The sequence below is a fragment of the Panulirus ornatus genome, chromosome 43 (genome assembly GCF_036320965.1).
Source record: "Panulirus ornatus isolate Po-2019 chromosome 43, ASM3632096v1, whole genome shotgun sequence".
NCBI lineage: Eukaryota > Metazoa > Arthropoda > Malacostraca > Decapoda > Palinuridae > Panulirus > Panulirus ornatus.
In genome coordinates, this window is record NC_092266.1 from 19,385,277 (window position 1) to 19,397,348 (window position 12,072).

General features: G+C 41.0%; 1 protein-coding gene across 5 annotated transcripts in view; it reads right to left on the reverse strand.

Annotated features, from left to right (window-relative positions):
- The window catches only part of LOC139762369 (uncharacterized), a 122,572-nt gene that overhangs the window by 79,307 nt on the left and 31,193 nt on the right, over positions 1 to 12,072 (reverse strand). The window contains exon 1 of one of the 5 annotated variants that reach the window (XM_071687155.1): positions 2,167 to 2,328. The exons of the other annotated variants lie outside the window; for them this stretch is intronic. The gene's annotated coding sequence lies outside the window, so the exon portion shown is untranslated. Of the gene's footprint in view, positions 1 to 2,166; positions 2,329 to 12,072 lie in introns of those variants that run through there. 5 annotated transcript variants of the gene reach the window in all.

Genomic DNA, 12,072 nt, shown 5'->3' on the forward strand with positions numbered 1-12,072 from the left:
TTTGTAAATAAGACTAAAAAAAACGATTAATGCATCTATGATGGCGACGCTTGAGACAGAGAACTTGACATTGGCAGTGCCATTGTTCAACCAGAAGAGCAAGAAAGCTGGTCCGTATGAGGGTGTGACGCCATGTCTACACTCCAAAATGGTCATTATGTAAGAGGCTTCAAGGGCTCTTCTTACCACTTCTTTACCTAAAACAGTTTCACTACGGTATTTAAACCGTTCTTGGGCCTTTTACAGATAACTGGGTGGGTAAATTTCCAGTTTACTCCCAACGCAGAATATTGAAAATGCAAAAATTTTGTATGCCATAACATTTATTCCCAAATACATAAATCAAGAATATGAACCTATCCTTCAACACTAACTAATGCACTTAAAAAAAAAAAGCCCCAGATTTTAAGCGTCACCTCTTAAAAGAATACCTTTGGTCTAACCAAGAAGTCTCCCCAGAATACACAAACATTAATCCCATACGATTACACATGTCCAGCATGTACAAATATGAGGTGGCAGCACACAATCTCTTGTAATGATGAGGAATAGATCGTCAGCCGCTATCAATTCGGAACAATAAGCTATATCGTTTTCTTTATCACTAACATGGGTGATATATATTTTTTTCTTTATCACGAAGGTCAAACCGAAAAACAAGGGTAACGGCCTTAAGTTCTCAAGCATGTATTTCGGCTAGGTTTAAGGCTGAAACAAAAATGATCCACTGAACGTCTTATCAGGAATCATACCAAAGTGGAGCATCTCGCGTGAGCAGAGCTGTTACGGTCCCCGAAAGTGTGGATATCGCTGACAGCCCACTGTTCCAGAGCCTCTTTATTCCCCCCACAGGGATTACAGGTAAGAGATCGTATCTCTGACCGGGAGGCGTAATGGTATGTGAATTGTTTTATTAGCGCAGCGATTGTAACATCAATATCGAAGAAAATCATAACTATAGTTTCGTTATCATCAGTAATACGTTATCCCATTTACAATGATGACTTTCAGGGATGTGTGTCTACGCTACGCTTGGTTAAGTTTCTTGGGCTGATCTTGTGTTCTTCATAAAACGCAAACATAAAAAAGAAGGGCCATCCAAACTCCTTCTAAGAAAGCAAACCAAATCTTGGTAACAGCAATTACAATTAACCCACTGATATGATCGATAAATCGTCGAAATTACATTACAACCTGGTTTCTGTGTTAAAAGTGAACCCTTACAACTCTTAAAATAAAAATAAGGGCATTCACTTCAATTTCAGGTGTTAATGATATGATACAACCTTACTATTAATCAACTCAGAATATTGGCCCTTTCTGGGGCCAGAACCTTCAAAATCGACCACGACCTGGATACTGATACAATTACTATTGTCTGGAAATTTCAAAACAGTCGATGAATGGAAACTTAAAGTTCAACAATCACAACCAATTGTTAGACCAAGACAGGTCATTAATGACATTCACGATATAACGCCTGGAATTCAAAACAGCAACGGCGTCAAACCACAATGTACCGAAATCAGAATCTACAATGCATATCTAACTCCAAAGGCTATTCCATGGTTTCCACAGACCACTTCTTAAGCCCTAGTTAAACTGCACCCCCCCCTCCCCCCTCTCCTTGTACACCAAACCAAAAGCGAAATCATTTGGCCGTGAATCAGCTCTTGTATCTGCTTTTTTTTTTTTTCACGTAAGTAAGCGTTAACTCTTCCCATAATCTGTAAACCCAGAATTAGAGAGAAAAAATCCAAGTTTTCGCGAAATATAAGTTTGCGTTCAAGTCTATAAAGAAGCCTTACCTAACCTCACAATCTGATGTAAACTTATCAATTATAGCCCAACAGCAGAATTCTGCTATCATAAAGAGAATCTTGAATATGAAAATCGAAAAAAATAAATTGTGTAATATTAGAATTTTTCCATGCAGTCGAAAAAAAATCCTACCAACTTCCGCAAGTCTGGGATAAAGCAATCCTTCAAGCTACTCAATGTCAGCAGTTACGTCAAGGGTATTTAAATTGTGGCAGGTCAGGGAAAACTAATGTAATCTAGCCAAATATCCGTTGAGTGTATAAGTTTAGATTCAAAACGTGGGATCGTTGAACCCGGCAAACCTCATACCCTTTGTCAATGCTTATATTACCCAGTTTTATTTACCTTTCTTATGACTACTGTTGCGATTAGATATCCCGTATTAAATACCATGAAGTGCCAGCAGTAACTTTTCTGCGCAAAAAATATATATATATATATATACACACGAAACACTTTCCGAGCTGCAACGACTTGCCTGACCTTCACCACATCATACAGTCAACTGTCTGCTTCTCCTTGTCTCCCTGAGGCGCGCGCCAACACTCACCTCGTGACGTTGCCACTTACCTAAATTACATTTGGTTTCTTAATTCACCAAATAAAAGAGTATTTCAATTAAGAGAGTACGAACCATGCTTACCGAGAGAAATCAATTCTTTTTTTTTGTATTTGTTATCTGCCACTCCTCAAAACCACAAATACGTGCGCATTTTATGTAAGAATAATGTAAGTTCGGCATCTCTACACCGCAGGTGGCTACTACGACGTCACACATAGCTAAGTCTATGACGTCAGTTTTCCCATGAGTTGACAGTGAAACTACTGTACACCGGCGTGTACCTAATCTGGTATACGCCTGTGACAGTTTAACTGTTGCATAACAAAGTAATGCACTCTTGCCATGTCTCCTTTTTAATCACTTCTATTTCCACGATCATGTAGCGCTCAGCCATCTAGTTGTGCAGTAACTTTCCTCTGCAGTAGACTGTCCACTAATTTCTTGTATAAAGCACTTCCTCTCTCCTATTTTCTGTTCCCCACCGAACTACTGTCCTTCACCCACGTCCTATGAACTGTAGCCTTGAAACATTCTTTTGCCTTCTCTACATTATTTTCGATACACACAGCTCCCAAAACCATGTTTCTTCTTTTTTAAGATATTCCCTATTAATCTTAATCTCTCCTGCCATTTAATTTTCGTGTACCTCTAATACCTCTGTTTATCATATGTTTCCTTTCAATGCTAAATATGGTTACTGTTCAAATAAACTTTTTCCCCTCACTTGAATCCTAGGAAAAAATGCTAATTTACTGCTGATTTAGTTCCTTTGAATTTTCTCTTTCAACATTATATCCTTAACTATGCTTTTCCTGCGTTGGCTTTCAATTTCTCTAATTTTGAAATTATCTACGATATACACCTAGTCCTACACTATGTCTATGTTGTTTATACTTTACACCAAACCATCGAAAATCTCCAGAATTCGCCTTTAAATTTCTACTACTCATTGAAACACGAGGGAACTTAAAGCCGACCCTTAATATAGCCCAACTTTAATATCAAACTTTCTTGATTTCTTGTACTCTTAATTATTTCGGCCCCTCTCACCGGGTTCCCGGGGTTTTCTTTGGTATTCCCGTTTTCTGTGACTATCACTACATTTCTTGGGATACCTCAATAAGCCTTTCAATTCCTAACCAAATCCATACAGCTTCTTTTCCTTATAATTCTACCCTTACTTATCTATCCAGGAACAATTTCCTTACATGTACCGCTTTCACGAGGGACAGTGTTCCCTACCTTAGGAAAGCAGCACAACAATCCACCATAACCATTCTTGACAAATCTGGTCCAAGGTAACACACCTTATAAACGGCCCTGCCCTAACTTCATCCGCCCTCGACTCCAAACGTTGTGTACCCGAACCATTCCTTCACGTCGCTTTTACTTGGTGTTCTCGTGAAACTCTACCCAACTATACTTTATTTGTTTGAACCCGCCTGTGTAACTCTCTGTTCTGGTTTATGCTACCCGTATACCCCCGCAAATATATATAACAATCCTGAATCCAATGCATTGTTCATTCCCACATCTGGCGTCAGTGGAACTCCCTGTCTAGTCTTGTTTCTTCTTCCATTAATAAATTTCATCTTTTCTGTGTCAGCAAACACCAGTGTTCCACTTTCATTTTTTTTTTATGTGCAGTCCACACGTTTATATATATATATATATATATATATATATATATATATATATATATATATATATATATATATATATATTATTTTTTTTTTATTATACTTTGTCGCTGTCTCCCGCGTTTGCGAGGTAGCGCAAGGAAACAGACGAAAGAAATGGCCCCCCCCCCCATACACATGTATATACATACGTCCACACACGCAAATATACATACCTACACAACTTTCCATGGTTTACCCCAGACGCTTCACATGCCCTGATTCAATCCACTGACAGCACGTCAACCCCGGTATACCACATCGCTCCAATTCACTCTATTCCTTGCCCTCCTTTCACCCTCCTGCATGTTCAGGCCCCGATCACAGGTAGCGTTAAGAACAGAGGACTGGGCCTTTTTTGGAATATCCTCACCTGGCCCCCTCTGTTCCTTCTTTTGGAAAATTAAAAAAAAAAAAAAACGAGAGGGGAGGATTTCCAGCCCCCCGCTCCCTCCCCTTTTAGTCGCCTTCTACGACACACAGGGAATACGTGGGAAGTATTCTTAATCCCCTATCCCCAGGGATAATATATATATATATATATATATATATATATATATATATATATATATATATATATATATATATATATATATAATGCACATGACAGCTAGAGACTGTGTGAACGAATGTGGCCTTTCGTTGTCTTTTCCTAGCGCTACCTCGCGCGTGCGCAGGGGGAGAGGGGTGCCATTTCATGTACGGCAGGCTGGCGATGGGAATGGATGAAGGCAGCAAGTATGAATATGTACATGTGTATATATGTATATGTCTGTGTATGTATATGTACGTATACGTTGAAATGGTTTGGTATGTATATGAGCATGTCTGGGCGTTTATGCATATACATGTGTATGTTGGTGGGTTGGGCCATTCTTTTGTCTGTTTCCTTGCGCTGCCTCGCTAACGCGGGAGACAGAAAAATATATACATATATATATATACATATTTTTTTTTCATACTATTCGCCATTTCCCGCGTTTGCGAGGTAGCGTTAAGAACAGAGGACTGGGCCTTAGAGGAATATCCTTACCTGGCCCCCTTCTCTGTTCCTTTTCACTCTATTCTTGAAGTTCATGAGACGTTTCTGGCACATGAGCACAACCAATCTTCAAACTGATTATAAATGACACAACACAATATAAAGAACAAAACAAGAGTGAATCACATCTTATAGTGTTACAGATAAGAGCGGTGACGTAGATAACATGTTGACCGGTGGACCGTGTTCACCCAGAACTCATGCGAGATAGTACGTTCGGTAGGGTGTTAAACCTCACTGAGGGGTTTCCCTGAGGCCTCCGTACCTGGGAGAGTCCGGTGGAGGTAGAGAGTGGAGTCATTTGGGGTGCGGGAGAGAATAACTGTAGAGTCCTAGCTTCTCCCGTACTTTAGTAATCTATAAAGGAAATACATTCGTTTTTTGTACATGTCTTCTGTTACCTGAAGTTTGTAGGATCGAGGCATTATTTCAGTATGTCACTGAAGATGGGCACTGTTAATGTGCCCGAAACGTCTGATGTATTTCAAGAACACAATGCAAATCAATATACCAAAATTAGCTCACAATCTACCTGAAGTAAAATGTGCAGTGAAAAAAAATGAGCTAATGAATGCTATATATGCACTAGTGTCTAACACTGTAACAAAAAAATATTCTGCATGCTTACACGAATATATATATATTTTTTTTTTTTTTTTTTTTTTTTATACTTTGTCGCTGTCTCCCGCGTTTGCGAGGTAGCGCGAGGAAACAGACGAAAGAAATGGCCCAACCCCCATACACACGTACATACACACGTCCACACACGCAAATATACATACCTACACAGCTTTCCATGGTTTACCCCAGACGCTTCACATGCCTTGATTCAATCCACTGACAGCACGTCAACCCCTGTATACCACATCGCTCCAATTCACTCTATTCCTTGCCCTCCTTTCACCCTCCTGCATGTTCAGGCCCCGATCACACAAAATCTTTTTCACTCCATCTTTCCACCTCCAATTTGGTCTCCCTCTTCTCCTCGTTCCCTCCACCTCCGACACATATATCCTCTTGGTCAATCTTTCCTCACTCATTCTCTCCATGTGCCCAAACCATTTCAAAACACCCTCTTCTGCTCTCTCAACCACGCTCTTTTTATTTCCACACATCTCTCTTACCCTTACGTTACTTACTCGATCAAACCACCTCACACCACACATTGTCCTCAAACATCTCATTTCCAGCACATCCATCCTCCTGCGCACAACTCTATCCATAGCCCACGCCTCGCAACCATACAACATTGTTGGAACCACTATTCCTTCAAACATACCCATTTTTGCTTTCCGAGATAATGTTCTCGACTTCCACACATTTTTCAAGGCTCCCAAAATTTTCACCCCCTCCCCCACCCTATGATCCACTTCCGCTTCCATGGTTCCATCCGCTGACAGATCCACTCCCAGATATCTAAAACACTTCACTTCCTATATATATATAAAATGCGAGTGTGCGTGTGTGTGTGATTACTATGTTAAAAAAGTTTTATACTCGTGCTGTCTCGACTCAACCTTAAATATATGTCACGTCATTACTCATGTGTATAAACAAACAGACACATACCCCAGCCTAAACAAGGTATCCATTTATCGACCAACCCCAGGGAAGGATGAAAAGTTAGAATTGTCTGTGGTTTGACCGCCGGATCCTGGATTCGAGCCCAAGTGGTCAACGACGATAACCACGAAAACACATGTGTTCAATTCCTTACCTCTACTGTACGGGGAAGGAGCTTTACAACTGTAGTGGCTCCATCTCACGAATATTCTCTCTCATCATACATCTTACATTAACGTATGCTGTCTACGTGAAGTGTCCTCCATCATTCTATTCACTTCCTCTATCCATTTCATCCATAATATACTTGCCTACATTCTCTTTAAAAAGATTCATGCTGAACTTAATGTTTTGTTCTCTGTTTGACCTCTCGAGGGACTAACTGTTCGCTGACACCCACTTGTATATGCCAGGTAATGATGAGGCGCGTGTTCACCCTACGCATCATGCACATACCAGGTATGGTTGAAGCAGATGTCTCCCACACGTCAAGTACATACCAAGTGATTCTGCGGCAGATGCCCCCCCCCCCCAGAATACCTGGTAATTTTGAGGCAGATGTCTCCCCACATGTCATGCACATACCTCTGCAGGCCAGTGAGTCATGTTGTGGTATCATCATGTCTGCCCCCTGCCATGCCCTTCCCCTCTACATACCAGAACAGCGTTACCAACTAACCCGTCAACAACCCACACTGACGTCATACTGTACCACGGACCTTGACAATATGTCGCTTTCCTCTCTCTCTCTGGAGACAGTCGCACAGATGCGTGGTACCACCTCTTAAGACCTCCTCACAACCCCAGCGATAACCAACTCCCTCGGGAACATACACCACTTCAGTTTAACATCTGTTCATCTGCACTCTATGCCTGTACACAGGAAATGGTCCTCATGAGCAGCCTTAATTGAACCCCGTTTTCGCCACGGTGCCACCCTTAAGCACAACGGTTAGACCTCAGGATATGATGGAATGACCTTTGACCTGATCTTTAAGGGTCATATGAAAGGTCATGCCATTAACTCTACGATTCGTACGGTGGTTCTGAATGGTCGTATCGCTGTGCTTAGCAGGTTCAGTGCGTCTGGAGGCAAGTCTAGAAGTTGCGATCAAATCTTAAATACTTACCGTTTATGGCCGATCAACAGTGGTCAGAAGAGAGGAACCTGAGGTCAGGAGGCGTAACAAATGGCTCGCTAAGGATGTGATGGAGTGGCGATTTCTGGTCTTTGTGCGTGAGATGTGCACTTTCCCTGATACAGTATACTTCTCTGAACATCACTCACCTACTACCCATGGTAACGCCATCTACGTCAAAGTTTTAATCAACAAGAAGCGACACGTATGCTAACTCCAGTTTCTTAATAACTAAATGAATCAAGGATTACGCTGGTAGAATTAATAAAGCCAGCAAGCCAACCTTGGTAATCTCATGAGTAACACCTTCCACAACACTTTCTAATCTCCAAATACCAAACCAAATAGTGACATCCACATTAATTATTCATAGCAGAGGTTACTACTATTACCCTGTTACAGGAAGCAGATCATGAAACATGTCCCTTTCAATGATTAACACATGAATGAACTGAAGAAGAAAAATTACAGAAAGCAGCCACAAAATGATGTGGAAACTGCTGATGACATTGTCATTACAAGGCTACACTAAATGTGTGCAACATTCTCAGCCCCTAAAGATTGGCCTGTTTACGACAAAGTTATCCAGTTTGTATAGGCCTTCGTTAATGTTACGATCCTTTGTGTACTAAACAAACTGGATTGGTTTTCGTAGGCAAAATTTGTAAACAGATCCCTTTGTTATTCACATAATATACATTTTATGACAGGCATGATGCTAGACCTGAACACCACCATCAGATAACGCTTGTTTACCACTAGCGTCTTAGCTACGTCTCTTCCTTGTATATCAATTGACTGTTCTACGTCTTCTATCTCCTTGTATCTTCCCCCTGACTAAGTGATCATTACATGAAAGTGCACTTGGGAACTTACTGTATTTCATTTTCCTCGTGGTTATATGCATATACTAGATCGCACACACACACACACACATATATATATATATATATATATATATATATATATATATATATATATATATATATATATATATACATATATATATAATGTTATATTTCTCTCTTGTGTCTCCCCCGATGATGTAATTATTACACGAAAGTGCACCTGGGAACTTATCGTGTTCCATTTTCCCCATGGACTCATAGGAATACCTTGATCACGCGCAAAATTGTGATTCTTTCCAATATATATATATATATATATATATATATATATATATATATATATATATATATAAATATATATATAGAAGGCGACTTAAAGGGGAGGGAGCGGGGGGCTGGAAAGCCTCCCCTCTCGGTTTTTTTTAATTTTCCAAAAGAAGGAACAGAGAAGGGGGCCAGGTGAGGATTTCCCTCAAAGGTCCAGTCCTCTGTTCTTAACGCTACCTTGCTAACGCGGGAAATGGCGAATAGTTTGAAATATATATATATATATATATATATATATATATATATATATATATATATATATATATATATATATATATACCTTAGTCTAAGCCAAATGCCCATTCTATCGACCAATCCCCCTGAGCAGATGAAGAGCTGGGATTACTGTGGCCCGACTGCCGCAACCAGCGATCGATCCTATACTTTCGACCCCTGGCGGCCCATGTGTGCATGCGTCACGTTCAGCAACGCTAACATTAAGACCGCGGAAGTTCATTATCAAGCTGCTGTCATCATCAACCTGGCTGAGAAGCTTTAAAAGTTATGATCACGTCACCCTTTATTCTTCTTTCTTCCGTGGAGACAGAATTTACGGCATCTAACCTCCTACCGTAACCCAAACATTGTTTTCTTAACTCTAGCACCGTGCCATTTATGGTGTGTTTCTACTTGTATAAGTGCTGTGACTAGTTTTGACAATCATGTTCTAGTTATGACCAAATGTACACAGGGAATAAAAATTTCCTTTTCCGTATACTTAAATGCGATTCCACCAGTTGCCAGCAGACTTTGCTTACCTTATACATTTCACCTGAGGCGGGGTTCCGGCGACATGTTAGGTACATTGTTCATTCCCAAGTCACTCTTCAAACACTGATCCTAGCTAGATGTCATTTGTATTGAGGCCATTCAGTCACTGTGTCCTCATTACTTGCAATCATTTTGCGTTAAATTTCATGAACTACTTATCAGACGTGTGTGTGTGTGTGTGTATGTGTGTGTGTTGTGTGTGTGTGTGTGTTCTTCACATGCAGAGAGTGCAAAATGGGAACACTTCACAAACGAGCTCTTATAAGCTGCTGTGAACTCTGCAAACTTCTTTTACTTTCTGTTCTAAAACCTCTGTGACACAGGCAATTTTAGAGATGTTAGAAAAGGTCTTGAGTCAATCATTAGGGCTGAGAATGTTGCACACATTTAGTGTAGCCTTGTAATGACAATGTCATCAGCAGTTTTCACATCATTTTGTGGCTGCTTTCTATCATTTTTCTTCTTCAGTTCATTCATGTGTTAATCACTGAAAGGGGCATGTTTCATGATCTGCTTCTTGTAACAGGGTAATAGAAGTAACCTCTGCTATGAATAATTAATGTGGATGTCACTATTTGGTTTGGTATTTGGAGATTAGAAAGTGTTGTGGAAGGTGTTACTCATGAGATTACCAAGGTTGGCTTACTGGCTTTATTAATTCTACCAGCGTAACCCTTGATTCACTTAGTTATTAAGAAACTGGAGTTAGCATACGTGTCGCTTCTTGTTGATTAAAACTTTGACGTAGATGGCGTTACCATGGGTAGTAGGTGAGTGATGTTCAGAGAAGTATACTGTATCAGGGAAAGTGCACATCTCACGCACAAAGACCAGAAATCGCCACTCCATCACATCCTTAGCGAGCCATTTGTTACGCCTCCTGACCTCAGGTTCCTCTCTTCTGACCACTGTTGATCGGCCATAAACGGTAAGTATTTAAGATTTGATCGCAACTTCTAGACTTGCCTCCAGACGCACTGAACCTGCTAAGCACAGCGATACGACCATTCAGAACCACCGTACGAATCGTAGAGTTAATGGCATGACCTTTCATATGACCCTTAAAGATCAGGTCAAAGGTCATTCCATCATATCCTGAGGTCTAACCGTTGTGCTTAAGGGTGGCACCGTGGCGAAAACGGGGTTCAATTAAGGCTGCTCATGAGGACCATTTCCTGTGTACAGGCAGATAGAGTGCAGATGAACAGATGTTAAACTGAAGTGGTGTATGTTCCCGAGGGAGTTGGTTATCGCTGGGGTTGTGAGGAGGTCTTAAGAGGTGGTACCACGCATCTGTGCGACTGTCTCCAGAGAGAGAGAGGAAAGCGACATATTGTCAAGGTCCGTGGTACAGTATGACGTCAGTGTGGGTTGCTGACGGGTTAGTTGGTAACGCTATTCTGGTATGTAGAGGGGAAGGGCATGACAGGGGCACTGTAGACATCATGATACCACAACATGACTTTCACTGGCCTGCAGAGGTATGTGAATGACATGTGGGGAGACATCTGCCTCAAAATTACCAGGTATGCTGGGGGGACCTGCCGCAGTATCACTTGGTATGTACTTGACGTGTGGGAGACATCTGCTTCAACATTACCTGGTATGTGCATGACTTGTGGGGGAACACCTGCTTCATTATTACCAGGATTGTGCATGATGTAAGGGGGTACACCTACTTCAACACCTGGTCTGTGATTAATGACAAGTGGGGGAACGCCTGCTTCAACAATTCCGGTAAGTGCATGACGTGTTGTGGAACACCTGCTTCAACAATACTTAGTATGTGCATGATGTGTGGGGATACAACTCCCTCGTTATTACCAGGTATGTGCAAGATGTGTGGGGGTACGCCTGTCTCAATATTACCAAGTATGTACATATGTGGAGGAAAACTTGTCTCAATATTACATTTGTATACCAATGGCGTCTTAGTTACGTCTCTTTCTTGTATATCAACTGACTGTTCTACGTCTTCTATCTCATTCTCGTATCTCCCCTGACGACGTGATTATGACAGGAAAGTGCACTTGGGAACTTACTGTGTTTCACTTTCCTCGTGGTTTTCACTCACACACACACACACACACACACACACACACACACACACACACACACATATATATATATATATATATATAGCGTATAAGTTTGTTGAGTACTCCTAGAAAATTATATGGGAGGGTAATGATTGAGAAGGTAAAGGCATTTAAGGAGCATCAGATTGAGGAAGAGCAGTGTGCTTTCAGAAGTGGTAGAGGATGTGTGGATCAGGTGTTTGCGTTGAAGAATGTATGTGAGAAATACTTAGAAGAACAGG